Source organism: Nannobrachium achirus (assembly GCF_963921795.1).
Source record: "Nannobrachium achirus genome assembly, chromosome: 21".
In the NCBI taxonomy this organism is placed as follows: Eukaryota; Metazoa; Chordata; class Actinopteri; order Myctophiformes; family Myctophidae; genus Nannobrachium; species Nannobrachium achirus.
The window spans coordinates 57,069,497-57,089,140 of NC_137828.1; positions in this window are offsets into that span (position 1 = coordinate 57,069,497).

Below are 19,644 nucleotides of genomic sequence, written 5' to 3' on the forward strand. Positions count from 1 at the left end.
TACTCTCCATGGCATGAGTAATCAATGGAAAAAAAGTCATTTTGGGGGTGAACTACTCCTTTAAGTGAAAAGGACCTTTTCTTTGACGATGGCTAGCCAGATTGCTGACATAGAAACATAGGTTTTTCAAAAAATCTTAGAAGGATTCTAAAGACACTTATAGAATCAGGTCAAAATTCAATTTTTTACGATTTTTCAAAAATAGCAGATCTACAAGCTCAAAGCGCGGCTCCGAGTGCCGTGCTGTGAGCTTGTACATCTGCTATTTTTTAATTGTTAAAGCATAAAATAATGATACACAATAATGTGTACCCGTTCTATTAATAAAGCATCACAATAATTTTAACCACTTTATTCATTTATACGCTGGCTATTCAAGACTAGCAGATCTACAAGCTGAGCTTGTACATGTAATATTTTGAACCATTTTGAAAAATGTTGAAAATAATTCTGCATTTTTTTAAATGCGTATGGCACGGCCTAATGCATATCAATTAGGGGTGCTTGAACCAGTGCCAGATCCTACCACCAAGTCAAATGAGGGATGAGGAAAACCTGTCCTAGGCTATATTATGTAAATGTGGCCTACTGTACATACCAACCAAAGATGTGAGATAATACTATGACAGGGTTGGATTTGCTGGGGGAGAGCATGTGGGCAGTGGTGGAAAAAGTATTCAAATGTTTTACTTGAGTAAAAGTATCAATACTGCAATGTATGTAAAATAATTCGAGAATTTGAGTAAAAGTGCAAAAGTATTGATATCAAAATGTACTTAAAGTAGCAAAAGTAGAAAGTACTCATTATGCAGAATGTCCCATTTCACAAGTTTTCAAAATGTTTAAAATGTATATATAAAAAAAGAAAGAAAATAAAAAAAAGGGAAAAAAAGGGGAAAAAAAGAAAATAGCAGATCTACAAGCACAGTAGATTTTCAAATGGTCAAAATGTATAGGGCTGAAGTGGTTAATGTATTTTTGTCATAATAATCAAAATCTACAAACTAGTAACTAAAGTTTTCAAATAATTGTAGTGGCGTAAAAGTAAAAGTCCTGAAAATTGATAAATAAAACTCATGTACTTGAGTACCACTGCGTTTGGGTGAAATCCATATCTCTGCTTTTGAGATGGTTGGGATGTTTTATCCTGCTCCTTTTGGGAAATGTAGTCTTGATTTGATCAAACCTTTTAAAGAAGTTGAAAAAAAAAATACCATTGCGATGCATTTTGAGCTTGTAGATCTGCTATTTTCACTAGGCTATTTGTCTTAACGAGGCTTAAGTGGGTAAGGAAATCCCCCCCTCCCCCTCTTTCCTTAATACCATTTGCAACCCTTTAGTTTTGTTTTTCACAAATCAGACTCCAGGAATATTGACAGAATTTAAGCAAAGCAATCAAATAAAGTGCATGTGGCAGCAGCCATTATCCTATTCAGGAAGATGCCACTGGAGAAGAACCAGACGACTGCAGCCGTTTTTAGACACTGCACACACTCAGACCAGTCGCAGTCAAGCCTGTCAGAAGTCATCTCGGAGAGTAAATGGGGCGAGTCTCCAAAAGAAAGATAACTCCAACCAATTCTAGCCCCTCGGCAGCACACGGCCGTGGACGACTCCATACAGTATGAGCTCAAGCGTGGCCCCAGACACATAATTTATAACTGGAGCGCAGACATGTTTTCATTCGATTTGAATAAACCCCCGTCTCCTTCATCCTGACTAAAAAGAATGGCAGGGCAATTTGTGCAAATCAAACCTCCTGCTCCTTTTTCTTATTGCCTGCCTGTAAGCGTCCCATGACTGACTGGTTTGACAACACACTGCGGCGAGTCCCAAAGCAAATAAGCACAGCAGGTGGAACGGTTTTGTCTTCTGAAACCCGTCAGGATTCGGAGGAGAGACATGCGGGCCTGCATGTAAATCAATCAGCATGGGAGCCTCAGGGGGAAGGGGGGGGGGGGGCAGCAGCAAGCTCATCTGTAAGGACGAAAGAGAGATCACTCTGGGAAGATGTTGTTGTTACAGCGCTGAATTTATGAGTTTGACTCTCCCTCCAGGTATTTCATTTGGAACAACGCAGATGATGGCCCCGTCTAAAATTAGGAGGCATTGAAGATCCACGTAGCCGCAGCTACGTGGGTGTGTGGATGGGTTTGTGGGATCTGCCCTGTGCAGTAAGAAAGAAGAACAACTGAGAAGTCTAGGGAGTGGGTGACCTAACGAAACGAAACAGGGAAGAAAGAAAGAAAGCAAGCACAGGATAAATGAGGGTCTTAATATATCTAACCCTGGGTCTCATTAGTGAGCCAAATTGCTGTTCGTTAAAATGACATAAATGAAACGGCCTGGCAGGCCGGGGTCTTTTACACTAGTAAAACAAATACACTGTGGTCAGAAGCACCTGCTAGATGCACTTTAGACTTCAACTTAATACGGCATAATAAACAAGGCCATTCTCCACCAGGCAGTTCTCCAGATGCATGAGTTGAGCCGTTGATTGAACTACATGGAAACAGGGGACACACATAGAGAGGAACTGTGGGCCGGCCTTTTTAAATCATGGCCGCTGTTGATTGCATCCATTCGCTGTGACTATGACCTCCAAAACACCCCATTAAACACTGAAATTAAAACATATACAAAGAGTGCTTGCTTGAGTAACTAGAGCAATGAGGAGCTAGGACTACTGTTCCTGTCCTGTTTTGAAGGTAGTTTAAGACCGTATCTCCTATATATTTTCTTCCCTTTCAGGGATAGATTCCCGTATACGCAGAGAAGCTGGATTATTATTTCAGGCTTGCTGTCAAATCCAGTTCAGCACAGTTCATGGCTGTGCGGTTTAAAAGCAGGGAAGGGAACCCAGGGCAGGAAAAGACAGGGGTGACACTGGTCATCGTAATGAGCACCTGCGAAATCTGTCGCATTCATTCACATATGAATTTCCAAAATAGAAGACAGTAAAAAAGAAAAACATGACTCCAACAAGAGACCGTGACCACATCCCCTGTTGTAAAAGCTGTTCTGCTGCCCCATAATTCCTTGTCCCCTTTTATAATCCTCTGTGCTTTTAGGGACAGAGTAAGGGGCAAGTGCTATAAGGGGGATCCAGCATGAGTGACTTATGACGAACAGGAGACTCGATGACCTGTCATATAACTTTCTTCTGGGGAGCAATTTATTGCACACATGTGCTACTTTGCAGGGCAGTCCTGCACCGGGCCACTGCTAATGAGGTTATCTTTCTGGTTAATGTTCTGACAGACGACGATGAAAGCATTTGGTCGTTATAAGTAATTGCCTGCTTTATTGACTGTTTGAATAGGCACCAGTAGAAGTGGCTCATGGAAAATATGTTAGCCCTCTTCACTCCTCGGTCGGTGACAAGCGAGGCAAAGGCCACGGTGCCAAAGAAAACGGCACTTAATTATCTCATCCTCAAAGCCAACGTAAAGAGAGCATCTCCATGTTAATGGGCTGTCCTTTGATGAGATTCACAGGCGACCGTCGCTGAAATAAACAGCGTTGCATCAGCCATTGTGGCTACACCTTTCTGTTTGATGAAAGAACTCTTAAGACCACGTCCATTAAGGTCTGTTGTAGTGCCAGAGAAAATTAAGTCTATAGACTCCACTGTGTCTATTCTAAATGAGCCTCAGCAAACAAAACCTGATACTCTTGAAAATATTTCCTCAGTAACAATGAACATCATTGCTTGAGCGTCTTATGGATGTAAACCTACAATTGTGGTTTTCAAGTACTACCGTGCATGTATTTTCAAGTTGCGAACACACGGTGCCAAATCTGCCAATGCTTTCTTTGGAGAAGATGTGTGCTTGTCGAATATAGATGCAAAACAAGATTTATGGCCGTAACGGTTTATGGGAAAACCAATGACAGGCTGGACAGTCACATGTATTAAGACACATTATGTTTATTTTTGGTTTGCTACTGTGTGTTGTGATATTTGGGAGTTCCTACTGCTAGGCCTACAAAGTGTCGAAACTTTACAAGAGCCTCAGTGAGTTTCCAGAAAAGCTGAACAAGCATGTGTGTAACCTCAAAACACATCTTTCAGAAAGTCTCACCATGAACTTTAATATTTCCAACCCATTACATTTAGGCCTAGAATTATTGAATGCTTTAACCAGTGAAAAATAGCAGATCTACAAGCTCACAGCGCGGCGCTCGGGCGCGAAGAGCAGGACCAAGGTCCGCTGGCCTTCGCGCCGCTTGCAATGTCGTGGACAATAACTGTGACATATAACCATTGTATTGCTCATCAGTACGGTAGGAGAGCCCGTTCGTACATTTGCCCCTGTTAGTCCGCTTCGCCTTATCGCTACACCGCCTTATCGCTACATCGCCCTATCGCTACACCGCCCAAACGGGATTTTCCCATGCGTACAAGTGGCTAAATATGTCATTTTACACAGAATAAGCCCATTCCCAAGATACAACACAACCTTTCATGGTTGGATGTGACTTATGGAGGCTAGTAGTTTTACTGTAATTAGCAATAAAGAAACAGCTGGCTTATTGTGTAAAAAAATACATATTTAGCCACTTGTACGCATGCCCCCATGCGTACGCATGCCCCACATTTTAGCACAGTAAACGTCATAAAACGATAGAACGAAGCAAATGAAAACATTTTAACACTAACCTTTTCTTTTCTCTAATTACAATCTAAAATATGAACCCTTGTAAAAAAACAAAGTTGTCCTTTAAGTCTGTTTGGTTCATGCAAGGTTATGACCTTGCTTCGTTGTAGAATCCTGTGATAAAACACCGTCATTTGCATAGTGTCATGATGCTCTCCCCATCCCTCTCCTCCTTCCACCTCCAAGGCCCCTTCCTTCCCTTGGCCGCAGATAGCAGCTGCTTCTACTATTCTCAGTCATTCAGCGGAGCACTTAAATAAAAACACAGATCTCTGCTGTCTTCCCTTCTCTCTCTCTCCTCTTGCGCTCTTGTCTCCCTCGCTCCATCTCTCAAAGCGGTAATTATTATTTTGAAAGTGCGGTCTGTGGGTCCGTCCACGTCTTGGCACCGCCTCACTCGCTAACGCTCGGGGAGCTCTAATACAATTTGACTTTTGTTTTAAGAAGCGCTCTCCGGGAAGACATTCAGGGGCCCTTTGTTCCTGCCCTCCTCCTCCGCCTCCTCCTCCTCCTCCTCTGTTACAGGACGAAACGAGGGCTGAGGTATACCGGAGGGAGAGAGGAGCCAGAGGGGAGTTGAGAGGGTATACAGGCACCCTTGAGAGAGAGAGAGAGAGAGAGTGAGAGGGGGGGGGGGGGATGGGATGAAAAGAGGGGGAGACAGGGGAGGAAGTGTACAGGAAAGAGTGAGAGTGGTCTGTTACACAAGGCGGAGGGGAAAGTACAGATGAAGAGCTGTGAGGTGACAGCGTCGACAGATGATGAGTGGATTAAAAAACAAGGTGGGGAAGGTATAGAGAAAAGGAGGCAGGGACGTGCTGGGCCCCTGATTCAGCCCGGGAAAAAGAGTTGGAGAGGCCCTCATTGCGCGCTATAGAGAGAGATCTCTCTCTATAGCGCTGCTGCTACTCAAAGATTTGTGACAAAGTGACAAGCCAGTGGGCCAATTACATGAGTTATATTTCGTCGTTGTCGGGTGGAAACCTTATTATCCAAAACCGTTTGTTTTGTATTCATCATTTTAAAAATGATTTAGTGCGAGGCGTTGTGTGCTTGTAGATCAGCTGTTTTCACTACTTTTGTGCGACAGCCTTGTATGATGAAGCAGGGCTTTGCTTTGCGAAAAAATTTACAAATTTGAAACTTGGAGATACAAGGTTTCTGCCCGACAGTGATGATTTACTTTGTTAGCCGCCCAGCCCCTAAAACGGAACGAAGGCCGACATTTTATTTGTATTTTTTTCCTAATGGCCGGCCTGGACCGGCCGGGTTATGAACCAGCCGTTCGTGAGTTGTCCCGCTTTTCCCAATGGCCAGCACGTCCCTGCTGGTGACCAATGGGGAGAATGGAGGCCAGACGACGAGGGGTGAACAGAGAGAGAGAGAGAGAGAGAGAGCTCCTCTCTCCTCGTGTCATTATAGTGGAGGTGGTGTTTGAGAGCTGGTGTTGGTCAGCCTCCAGCGCTGCTGGCACCAATGGACAGAGACAGAGAGGAGAGAGGGAGAGGGGATACTTTTACCACTCCTTGGAAATAATTACATCTCCTACCACACCACCCCCTCCCTGACACTATGAACAGACAATATGTTTGGAAAAGACACCACATCAAGACAGATTTCAGAGCTGGAACATTGTGTGTAGATTGTATTCATTTGCAGTAGAGGCTATGCGTGTGACATCATCGTCATAACCGGAAGTTATGCGGGAACGCCTACTGAGTGGCAAAAAAGCTACTTTCTGGCCTTGACAGCCCATAGATCCAAACGGAAAAGTCCTATATGATTGCATTAAATGGCGTTAAGCGACATTAAACTCACTTTGCCACTCGTTTTGCCACTAACTTTATGCATGTGCCTGCCCTCTATTTATCTGTATTTTTTCCCATGTATTTTTAAAACTATAATCATGATATTAATCAGTGGGAGATTATTACCTTATTATCTGGGTTATTATTTGTGATATTTATGTGGTATTGCAATGATATTCCTCAACTTTGATCTACAAATGTGAAAATAATTTGTGTAGGTTACACATTTTCTTTTTAACCGCCTCTCACTACACACGTTTTCAGTGTTTTCATCGTTGGTGGATGACATCATCTTAACCATCTATGTCGAAATGCGTAGCAGGCGCTTTTTAGAAGATACTGGGCCACATATATCTAACCAGGTTACAGAATGCTGAAAAACTTAAGCCTAATTATACTCTGTAGTAGTATGAATATTTGTGTCTCTTTTTTTAAAGACTTGTTTTTGGGCTTTTATGCCTTTACGGATAGGACAGAAATGGGAAGAATAAGATTGTCGGAAACGGGACTCAAACCCACGACACACAGTCAGGCATCAGATCCTATGTGGTATGCGCCTGGACCGCTAGGGCAGCGGGCGAATCATGAATCTTTGTGTCTCTTGACTTGAACACACAGTTACTGATCTTCTAGCTTGAATCTAGCCTACGTTACGATTATTATATTGGATTATAGATGAAACAAACAAACAAAGAGATACAAGCAATACCAACGTGTTTAAAAGCCTGCAGTAGGCTAAAGTGCCATGGGGAAAACTGCACACCAGGACATTTGGTATTAAACTTCCAATGTGGCCTTATATCAGTGACAACAATGGAACGGGCCAGAATGTGCTACACGCAACAGGAAACAATGACAAATGCCCAAGCCAAAATACCAGTGCATAAACACTAAACAAAATTGTCCACTAGCTACATGCCAAAGGGTTATATAAACACCAATGTAATGTAATTCCACTGTGTGTGGTTTTTAGCTTGTGCTTCTAACAAGCAGGAAGTGGTCGAGCACCACTTCTATCTGCCTTTTGTTAGCTGAAGGCACACTTATTGTTGTTCTTCTTGTGGTGGTAGTGATAGTAGTAACATCTGTATTGTACCAGTCAAGTAAACACAAACTCTCCAGTGGTTGGAGAAATACGCTGGTGCATTGTTGCTAAAAGTCACACTTCTGTGTACTTCTGAGTATTATTCATATGGGGTCGGAGATAGAGGAGGGGACAAGACAGGAGCTGTACTGGAACTCGGGCCCACAACAAGGAGCACATGGCACCCACATCAAAAGACTTTTTTTGTTGTTGTTGCCAATAATCTTCTCTCTGTCAATGGTCAAGGGGGGGGGGAGCTTTTGCAAAAGGAGGGTATTACAAATAGCGATCATATACGCATCCAGCAATCATTATCACCGGTGTGACAAAACGAGACCTTTTGTTTATAAACAGTAGTATGTCCAGTGTTTAAACATGAGGACAGCTGCACTCAGGGAGTATCCCACTGGACGCTTTGAAGTTCAGTTTTGGGAAATACTATATGTTTCTGTACAACTTCTCCTCCAAGCCAAGGAGAGGCCCTCAAAGGCTGCGCCGTTCCAATGCTAACAATGTAGTCTAATCACAAAGCACAGCGGACTAATCAGTCTGTCTGCAGACTGCGTGCGAGCACGTCTGCTGCTCTACTGCGGTGGGGGGCGGGGGCAGTGGTTTACTTAGGTAAAAGTATCAATACTGCAATGTAGAAGTACTCTGTAAATGTTCGGAATTCATAATGTAATTGAATAAAAGTACAAAAGTGTTTTGGTACTTAAAGGACCAAAAGTAAAAGTGCGACAAGTGTCGCATTGCGACTGCTATTTTCAAATAGCCAAGTTATAAAATAGGGCTAAAATGGTTTATGTATGTTTTATGATATTATGATTTATATCTGCAAAGTAACTCGTGAGTCTTAACTAAAGTTTTCAAATAATTGTAGTTTAGTAAAAGTATTTGCCTCTGAGATGTAGGGGAGTAGGAGGAAAAGCATTGGAAATTGAAAATACTCAAGTAAAGTACAAATACCTCAAAATAAAAAAAAGTAAATGTACTTAGTTACTTTACACCACTGGGGAGGGGGAGGGGGGGTTGCGGGGGCTAGCTAGGCTTGGTCTAACGTCGGGGCTCCTCTCTGGAGGCTCACAAAGCGCGAGTGCCAGGCAGCCATACCTTAACACACTGTGGGCATTTTAGCCTCTCTCCCCCATCCAGATGCATTCAGGAGGTGCTTCACTCCCTGAACTCTGGCTGGCTGTCAGGGCAGCCCCTGCGGAGCATCACTCACTAACACACATACAGGCCCGTTGTCTTCAGCCAAAACCCCAAGTACTCCCAGGAACACTCTTCCACCACTCCCCACCATCAACACCTGCTGACACATGACACACAGACGCAAGGCTGAGGGTCCCTGCGGTGGAGAACCCTCCCACCATATGAACTTGCTCCTTTGCGCTAACAAGTTCCACAGCATCTTCTTTCTTCTCGGGTTTTGGAAGCATTTTATTTTGGGCTTTTCTCAGCATTTCCTCGAGGACTCCTCAAAGCGCCGAAAGCGGTCGCTGTGTTGCGTAAGACGTATTGTTATTAGTGTAGCCTCGCGTTGCCAGTTGCTCTTATTAGTGGGCAAAGGTGCGGTGCTTTACGGTTTGTTTGTGTTAGGGCCCAGGCCACCTGGATCCTCTCATGCGACTCACGGCCGGGGTTGACAGTTTTAGCACGTAGTGAGTGAGTGGACCAGACCTTTTCACAATGCCGTTTCCCTTTCCTATCACGGCTCGTGCTATATCTGGCCCAGTCGAGGCCCGCTATAGCCCCGTCGGCTGCCGTGGCCCTCGGCCGGCCCGTGGCTCTTTATTGGGGATTACATCAGCTTGTAAAGGGACACGACCCATTACGAAAACACGCTGCTTGTTATTCTTCCTTGGCAAAGTGGGGGCAGGGTTTCCCCCTCTGTTATGGTCCAGCTTTTCTCCTTGTATCGCTCACTCTTGATCCTTTTATTTTAATCTTTGGCGCCTCGCATGTCTTAGTTTCTTCTCAGGTTATTCTGCTCTCTCTTTATTCTTCAGTTGTGCTTTTGTTGTTTTTGACACGTCGTGTGATGATCGATCATGTGAGTTCCCACCATACCTCCCAGGCTGGGCAGACAGGGTTTGAGGAGGGCTTGGTTGGAGCAACAGAACATGGCGCGCGTGTGTGTATATGGCCACTCATCTTCGTACCAAGTCTTCCAAGAGATGAACGACAACCTGTCAAAACAAGGCCTGGGTGTGTGGGCTCAGGGCCCTGGCTTGCGTTCTCGGGGTCTCTGGGAACTATAGCTCAGTGAGATAAATGCGTGATTGTCAAGATAAGGCCTGGACCCGTCTCAACACCGCGCTGTGTTGATACAGAGATGCCAAGCCAAGCGCTCCAGTAATGTTGTCACCGCGTCTCTCAGAAGCCCGTTGATGACAAGGTGGGCCTGTAATATCTGTCATGACACGAGGCCTTTGTGTTGCAGGCCAAATACAAACCTATACAAGGTTTCATTCAAAATGCTTGTTAGATCCAAGGACAGTGAACAAAGCCAGGGAAGCATGTCAGTGATTTCATAAGGACAGTACGGATGTGCCGCTACGTACATGAATTCCTGCTTTCATTGTCAAAGTTACAGTTAGAAATTACAGGATAATTTTCCTTCTACATCCAGAAAGAAGCCTTGCTATAACCAAGAGTACGGTATGTTTACAACAGTATAGTGGTACTGTAGCTCTAGCAACTAGACTCAAGCTGACATGGTTTTAAAAAAAGGGCTGAGGACGTAATCCCCAAATAATCAGCAAAGAATGTTTGCCATAGCAAGGATGCAAATTAGGGGTGCCGGCGTGGTCTCATGTTCTAGTTTCAAACGTCCACTGGCTTCAGACCAGTAATGATTGACGTAGTTGCCCCATAGTCTATATTTAAATTTATTAGGGTTATTACCCTGCCCACAGCAATGCATGGCATGGTATAGAGTGCTACAGTTTGTAGTTCCAAAGCTTTTTGCCATAGGGTGTTTGATTTACGCAGAAAATAAACTCTGCGGTTAACTTAAGCCATAAGATAGTTTGACGTTTTCTGTGACATACAGTAAATTAAGGCCGTTAATATCGCGACCGTGAATTCTGATGCCGTTATATGTGCTTTTTAAAACTTTTATTAACATAAGACTCAAAAATCGTAAAAAAAGGAAAAAATACATATTATGTTGATTTGTGGGGATATTAACGTTAATATCATGAATTATTTTTGAAATGTATCCTAAACCCACTGCAAATGTTCCCCTGGAAATCTACTGTGGGCCCCATGGCGGAGGCACAGACGTTACTTCAAATTAAAGGTAGGGTAAGTGATTTTCTTTGGTTAAAATAAGTGTTAAATAGCTCTATATTCTGATATTAATATAGTGTTTGTTTGTGCAATGACTGGAGTCTTTTTTTAAACAGAAAATGCATTTTCAAATTGGGATTTTATCCAATCAGGATAGAGAACTCGGACAGGATACAGATTAAACAAGTTACATGGGAAATCATGACACAAAGAAATGAGCGGACAAAGTTGAAACTGGAACACTATAAAAATTAAGTTGAATATAGTGTTAACATTTTAACAAAAAACATTGTTTTAACCAAAGAATATCACTTAATATCTGAATTTAGCTTAAAAAAATTATATAGCTAGACAACGGACTGTATAAATAATGCCCATCCTTAGTTGGAAGAAAAAGGTAAATGTCTTCTTTCTACCAAGACATGAAGAGTACAGTCTCTGTCAGGTGGAACCCTCATATGACAGGAAATGGGGAGAGAGATGGGGAGTGACACGTAAAGGTAGTCGGGATCCAGACTCGAACCAGCGACACCAAGGACATGCTGGCCATTGGGAAAAGCGGGACAACTCCCGAATGGCCGGTTCATTACTGGCCTGTCCAGGCCGGCCATTAGGAAAAAAATGTCGGGCAGAAACCTCGTATCTCCAAGTTTCAAATTTGTAATTTTTTTCGCAAAGCTGCTTCATCATACAAGGCCGTCGCACAAAAGTAGTGAAAACAGCAGATCTACAAGCACACAACGCCTCGTGGTGCGAGGCGTTGTGTGCTTGTAGATCGTCTGTTTTCATTAGTTTAAATCATTTTTAAAATGATAAATACAAAACAAACGGTTTTGGACATACAAGGTTTCCACCCGACAACGACAAAATATAACTCATGTAATTGGCCCACTGGCTGGTCACTTTGTCACAAATCTTTGAGTAGCAGCAGTGCTATAGAGAGAGATCTCTCTCTATAGCGCGCAATGAGGGCCTCTACAACTCTTTTTTTCCCTGGCTGAATCAGGGGCCCAGCATGTCCCTGAGCCACACTGTCAGGCTACACTGAGCCTGTGTGGTATGCGCCTGGACCGGTAGGCCAGCGGGCACCCCGGATCTGATGATTTCTTGTGACGCTGCAGTATGATCAAGTATAGGGGCGTTAATCTACGGAAAAAGTTAAAATATGGAGATAAGAGAGTTGCTCTGCCCGACAGCAACGATTATGATTGCACACTATGCTGACATAAAACCTGATCTTTGATTAGATCAGGGGTCTTCAACAGGGGGTCCGGGACCCCTAGGGGGTCCTCAAGAGTTACTACAGGGGGTCCTCCAAATCTTTGTGTGATAGAAACTTTTTTTTCTCCTTTTTTATATTATAACCACTTGAACCCTAACGTCCATATTCTGAGAACTTTAGCCAAAAATAGCAGATCTACAAGCTCACAACGCCTCGCAGCGCGAGGCGTTGTGAGCTTGTAGATCGGCTATTTTTGGCAAAGAACTTTGGTGTAGAGAGGAAAAAGAGCACACTATGTACAGAGTGAAAGGTCAAGTTTATTAAGTATTGACGGTTCAAGTGGTTAAATATCTAAAAACACAAATTGACATGAATCCAAAATACACTGATTATTGTGCGGTCAAACAATGAAATTATGGAATCTATTAAAAGGTTGTGGGGGTCCCTGCTTCATCTCTCTCTCAACTAAGGGGTCCTTGGCCTGAAAACATTGAAGACCCCTGGATTAGATTATAAAACTGTTGACCCAGTCCTTCTTTAGAGACTGCCGTCAGCTCATCACAGAGACAGGAGCTTCTCAGGTATCTCAGAGGCCCAAGGCCTGGTCCCTGTGGTGTGCCTGCTGCCACATGGAGGTAACTCTATAGTGGACTCACCATTAGTGAACGGTGACCAGGGCCTCCTTGTAATCCACTTACCGTCATTACACAGGGTCAGTGTGGCTACTGCCGCTGGCCTCTCCTACCCCAGCTGGATTCTCCTGTGCATTCCACTGGAGTTGTGCGTGGCTGGATGAGGATGGCGAACCGCTGTTTTATGACTTACATTTGCATGTTTTTCGTACATTCAAGGCTGCACACGGCGGGAATTAAATTGTCAATGATTGAGTGAAATCAGCTATGAGCAACGCCTCTTAAAACAGCACTGTTCCGAAAAAAGGCCATGTTATAGTTTTTCCTCCTTTTCGCTTGTCAAGTCACGAGTCAAAACCAGGGGAAGTCACGGACCGCAGAGACTCTGGAATGCACACAACGGAGGCCGCGACCTCCACGGCTCTCTCACCTTAAAACATGACAGTTCAGCGATGTGCAATTAAAAGTGGTTCGTTAGAGGGCAACGAGGCTCGGGGGGGAAGGCCGCGGCAAAAGTTTAAGAAAATACAGGTGGACAGCTCTGCACTCCCCTAACACAGTCAATGTCTGCACGCAACCTCCTCGCACTCGTACCCTGCTTTAGCTCCGACACGTCAGAGGAATTTCCAACCGCCAAGGACCCTCCGACTTCACTTTTTGCCCCCTCGGCCTCACTTTCAAACACACACACATACCTGACGCCACAGCAGGCAGTGTATACATACATACGCCACCCCATATTAGAGGGTTATTAGAGGGAGCCTGTAGTGTTGTGATTTCTACACTCTCATCGGGGTGAAACGCCATTCTCAGACATCGAGGAAGAATGAAGGGCATCCCCTTGTTTCACTCCTTAGATCCCGGGGCCACCGGGTTCCCAGGAGCCTCGTATAATTGGGGAAATACAGCTCAAGGTAACGGGCCCCGCCGCCGCAGACCTCTGCCTACAGACATGAGGTAATGGCGGAGGCTAATTAGTGCAGAGGAGACAGGGTGGGCGGAAGAGCATCGCCGGTCGCCAGTCCATCTCCCTACGGTCAGGGGCATTTAACGGGGGTGAGGAAAACAGCAGCGTGGGCCGGCTGGCTCCCACATAAGAGAGGTTGGACCAGCGTGCCACATGAAAAGGCTGCATGGGCAAAGGTAGGACTCCTTAACAAGACAGACAGAGGAGAGGGGGGAGAGCGCCACAGCGGGAGAGACACAGGGAGGGGATATTGAGAGACGGGGTTATGAGGAGCTCTGAGAGAATGGCTCTTTCAAGCGAGACCTTATATGAAGAAGATCAGATGTCAGCAGGAGCCCGAGTGCCCTCATACCCTCCCCCTGCCTCCCTTTTCCGATGCACATGATGTACAGTTTGTCATGTTGCGGAGGCAGGGCTTATCACGTAGAGAGCCGCTTCAGGATATCATCCCAGACATCATGATTTCAGCTCCGTAAATCAAGACGATTGGAGTGTACATCACGAGGGCAGTCTTCTGTGTTGTTGTTGTTTTTTTGTGCTCGGAATGGTTTCTGAAATGCATCGGGAAGATTGCAGGGGGGGCGAGGTGTAGGAACTTCTGTGACATGTCGCTTGGCCTTGGACGGGACAGTGCCGTCTGATTTTCCACAACTTAATCCTCTGTACCGTATGTCTCCTGAGACCCCCCCCCCCCTCCCTCCCTCCTCCCCCCCCTCCCTCCTCCCCCCAGCCCTGTCCGCCTCGCTCGTCTGGCCCTGGCCTTCTCCCCCAAAACAAAGGCTCTGTTAATACATGGATTTATGGACATGAAAATAAATACATGAAGAAAAAAAAAGACATTGTCCAACAACGAGAGCGATTCATGAGAACCTACTGCAGTCCAACAGGGGCAAACATTAATCTCAGGGATATTGAAGATAAAAGGACAACATCTCTTTACTATAAATCCTAAAGCGCGTCCTGTTAAAGTATTATGGTCGTCGGGGACAGAGGGGAAGCCGAAGAGAAAGCGTCCCTTTGATTCGGCAGCGCTCTAATGTTCATGTCAGAACCGGGTGGAAACCACGGCGAGGCCTCGCCTCACACGGCAGCTTAGGAATGACTTCTCCTAGGAATGACGGCGAGAGAGGAAGAGGGAGATTTGTTATCTTAAATCAGTCAGAGGCTAGAGGCACTCGTAGACTTTTATAGACTTTTAAATGGAGATTTATGTGAGCAGCTCTTCTCGTCTAGTACTCGGGGCACCGCTATTTAGTGCAAGAAATATATTCTTTTTTTTTCTTCTGTTGATGCGGACCGTCCATACATACATGAATGAGCGCACACACACACACACACACACACACACACACACACACACACACACACACACACACACACACACACACACACACACACACACACACACACACACACACACACACACACACACACACACACACACACACACACACACGCAGCCACACAACATGCACACATAATTTGTCACAGTCACGTCATCACTCATCTAAATAAGCTCGGTACATGTGACTGATTCCTGGCTTCGGCGAACGCGCGGCTCTCTGTCTCCTCGTCTTTCTTAGCTCTTCATCGTCTGTGGCACTGTGGGGGGAAACCTAATCTGCGAACATGTGTTTCTGTCCTCCTCTACTCGCAAGCGCATGAAAAACACGGGTTCTGGGCTGACGCAAGCGCTCCCTCCCCCCCCATCACTTTTGACACCCCACCACCACCGCGGGCTCCTCGTAGGCGCAGGGCGGCTCACACGTCAAGAAGTGCCGGGACGCGAGCAAGCAAGCGTGGCCGTCAAGATGACACCACATCAGGCACTGGTCGTTTGTTGCACGGCCTCTCACAGAGGCAGCGCCACCGCTCCCAGTGATGGCGAGAGGCACTCAAAACACCAGCGGAACACCCATGAGGTCAACAGCTCTTCACAGACTAGACAGAGTCAAATAAACACGCTAGAGGAACAACCGGAGTGGATGAGATAGACTTCAATGTAATGGGGTGCAGGAAGGTCGAGCTGTGGAGTGAAAAGCTTTCGGGGGCTTGTTGGGAGGACTTCAGCCGAGGCACCAGCCATCTATACGCTCCGCAGAGTCCATGTTATTTCTTTTTTCCCCCGTCTCTTTCAAGTCTGAGAGGCAGGGACACTTTCCTCACCCCATCAGAACCAGGTGCATATGGCGCCGGACATGGGGTCAGCCTTTAACGTTACGACGTGAAAGGAAATAGGAGGTACATTTGCACTCACTTAGAGCCTTTTACCTGGCTGTCACTGCCAACGCCGTTCCCACGGCTGCCATACCCCTTCAAACTAAAGGCGCCCGCCGCCCCCCCAACCCTCTAAAAACTCTACGGGACGATAAGGCACAGTTGTTTTTCTTGTGTGAAACACGGATCATTGAGCTTGATGGTTTTTGGAAGCTAAAACCAGAGACGGGTCTTTAGTCACTCTACTCACCTCCTCTCTCACCTCGTCTGCATTAGTTCAGAGCAGGGCCCCTGTGTCCCTGTACTTACCATATGACTCCTGCTCTGCCTTTTTAACCCCCTCTCCCCTATGACTCCATAATCCAAATTAGGAAAGAGATTGTGAGAAGAGAGAGAGAGAACGAGAGATAGAGAGACCTGCAAAACTTCGATTCCTCCCCCTTCGGCCGAACGCGAGAGCCATTACCTCTGCATGACCTCCCCCCACGTCACCTCCCCCGCCCCATCTTTCTCCCCACTCCGCCTCCCTCCCCACCTAGGCTGTAAAAAAAAGGCTGCTCTGCGTAGCCATCAAAGTGAGCTCTGTGGAAAAGAGGAAATCTGAAGGTTAGGTGACCAGATTTGGACGGGTGGGGGATTTGTTTTGGAACGTCATCAACCAAGGGGCCTGTTGAATCCCCCAGCCGGGCACTCACTGGCTGCAGGCAGGACTTCTTCAAGCCCCCCCTAATCCCCAACTGCAGGCAGGACTTTACCAATCCACCCCTACTACCCACCCCCTAAAAAAGGTACAGTTTTTGAAGGTACAGTGACATCTGACTTAGTCATTTGGCCCAATTCTGTGAGAGGATACCGGGGATTAAATGGGCCACTACTGCTTTGAATGTTTCAGTGTACACTGAATGGATGAATGCCGGCCATCGCCGGACACCCTCGTGTGCACATGAGTTCTGGGCAAACCCCGCCCATGGAAGCTTTTGATTGGCTGAACCGGAGCTAGGGAGCGCTCCTTTTGGTTTGCTTGGACCGCGCGGTGGTGCGACCACCTAAACCTAACCTTAACCCTAACCTCAGTAAAACTATGCCTAAACCTAACCTTAATCCTAACCCTAATCTCATTAAAACGAACGATGGTGAGTAACTAACCTGCCGACGGGGGTGAAAACGAACAGCTCCACCCAGAACTCATGTGCGATTCCAAATTGCGCCTTGCGCACTGCTACATCGCCCCAACCCAACCCAATCATCCGGAGGACAATTTAAACAGAAAATCTCGCTCACTCAGCAAAAGATGTCTTAACTCGCTAATGAGCAGCAATGGGCCATGGGTGAGATAAACAATCAGCAATTGACATTTACTGCCGTTCAGCGCCGTCATACACAAGACAAAAGGTTGCCGGTTGTATTTATACAAGTGTGCATGCAGCAGTGGGCCTCTGCGGGGCGGAGGAGAACGCTGACGTTTCTCTCTCAAAGGGGGTTAAAACACCTGTGAATGGTGCCCAAGGGCACTGTCAAGGCCCGTTTAACTTACTAAATAGTCTGATATCACGTCGACGGTTCCATCGTTCGAAGGACAACAGTCCTTTACCGAGTATGTGTGACGTTATGATCTAAAGCACTGTTTCTCAAACGGGAGTACGTGTAGGGGGTATAGGCCTACCTGAGAAAAAAAATGGGAATATGTATTTTAGTGTTATTGTCATTGGTCAATAATAAAACATTGAGACTTTGTATGAACCTGCTCATCTGTAAATTGTTAAACCAAATTACATACCTTGACTTGTATAGCTGTTATTGAATAGAAAGCAATGTTTATTTCACATGCTGTTTCATTTGGCATTGGAACTGGACTTTTGATGTACATTTTTCTAAGCAAAATGCTTCAGAAATCAGTATAAGAGGTACTGCAGCCAAAAAATGTTTGAGAACCACTGATCTAAAGCACTGTTTACAGCGGGTCGGGACCCATTTGTGGGTCACGGACCAATTCTTATGGGTCACGCAAGTAAATAAATATCCCTTTTATATATTGTTTTCTGTTTATGCATTTTGTTTTGAAATTAATTCAAAAAAAATAATTACAGACAAATTCAATGTTTTTTTCCAAAAGAATGTCATACATAAAAAATGATTAAAATTAAAGAAATGTCTTAAATTAGAAAACAAATGTTTAAAGAAGTAGTGAAAATAGCCAATCTACAAGCTCACAACGCAACGCAAAGCGATGCGTTGTGAGCTTAATTGTACCTCTGCTATTTTCACTAGTTTGGGAATGTTTAATCTCTCTTTTGCCTTATAGAGACAACATGAAAACAGGTTTAGTCAAATATCCTTTTAATATAAAATGTAGAGCTGTCAAAATATGGAACTCGTACGACTTGCCTCATATACAATATTTAATGTACAGTAAAATATTTCTGCACACACTGTAAACCTCTGATTTTGAGCAGTAATACAATTTACCCAGAGCAAAAATAAAAAAGATATGAACAAATAAAATAAAGATTAAAGTTAATCTAAAGCTGAGCTACAGTACATATTAATACATGATACTTTAGTGGCAAAGTAATAAAACAATACACCATGAAGCCAGTGACTGCAGTAGGCTTCAATAGTGCTTTTTACGGTCTATTAAAAAACTGGAGCAAAAGCAATTGTATTATCCCTTTGATAATGAACAAAAAATTAACAAAAAGAGTGGATGGTAAATTAATTATACGTGGAGAGGTGGCTAAAAAAACATTATGCACAGTGCAAAGCTCCCAGAGCTTAGACCTGAGCTGAAGACAACACATAAATACAGATTTATGATAGAGGGGCCTTAAAGTATTAACAGTCAAGTAAATGACATGCACGTGTTAAAAGCACTGGATTATCCCCTGAACATGACAGCATAGATATAGCAGCGTGGAAACAATCCTGGTCTAGAATTCATAGGGGGATACTGATAGCACTACGTGAAGAAGTCTAAATGTGTCATTCTTCAACATTAAGCTCTCTCTACTATAGAAACCCCAAAAAGATAAGCGCAAAAATAAAGTGTGAGTTAGAATAGGGAATGGGGGAGACAACCAAATAACTCCTAAACTCTATTCTATGTAACACCGGACTTATTGAGCTACTTTAATAAGCGACTAATTGTGAATATTCAAGTGGGCTATGCGCCTATTAGGGCCCTTGTTCAGGCCATAAAGGCTCCGCCCTAATGAAACTTGACTGGGAACATGTTCTTCCAGCAGCTGCTCACGTGCATGCACATGCACACATAGATAGACCCTCCAGAAAAATGTCATAATAAGATAACAGAATTTCCCGCATAATCAGCCAAATGGCGCAGATTATGCGAGGGTCACGTTTTAAAAAATGCTGCATAATCGCATATTTCCGCCCGCATATTTCGGAACTACCCGCATATTTCACCGCATAAAATTACATAAACCCTACATATTCCACATCTTTTTGCATATTTCGTGTAATTTGCATATTTCACTGCATAAAATCACATAAAAACCCGGATTTCATTGAAAAATCAAGGATTTTTGCCCACATAATCAATGATTTTAGTCCACATAATCAAGGAATTTTGCCTGTATATTTCTGGAGGGTCTACATAGAGCACTGATGTCTGATGTCATTTACACATCCTACCTGGGTAACAAATGATCCCATCGGTTTGACTCATACGCATATGAAGAATCAACTGACGGCGAGAAAACGCTGATGTTACTGCCGCCAAATTAGAACGAATTTCGCAGA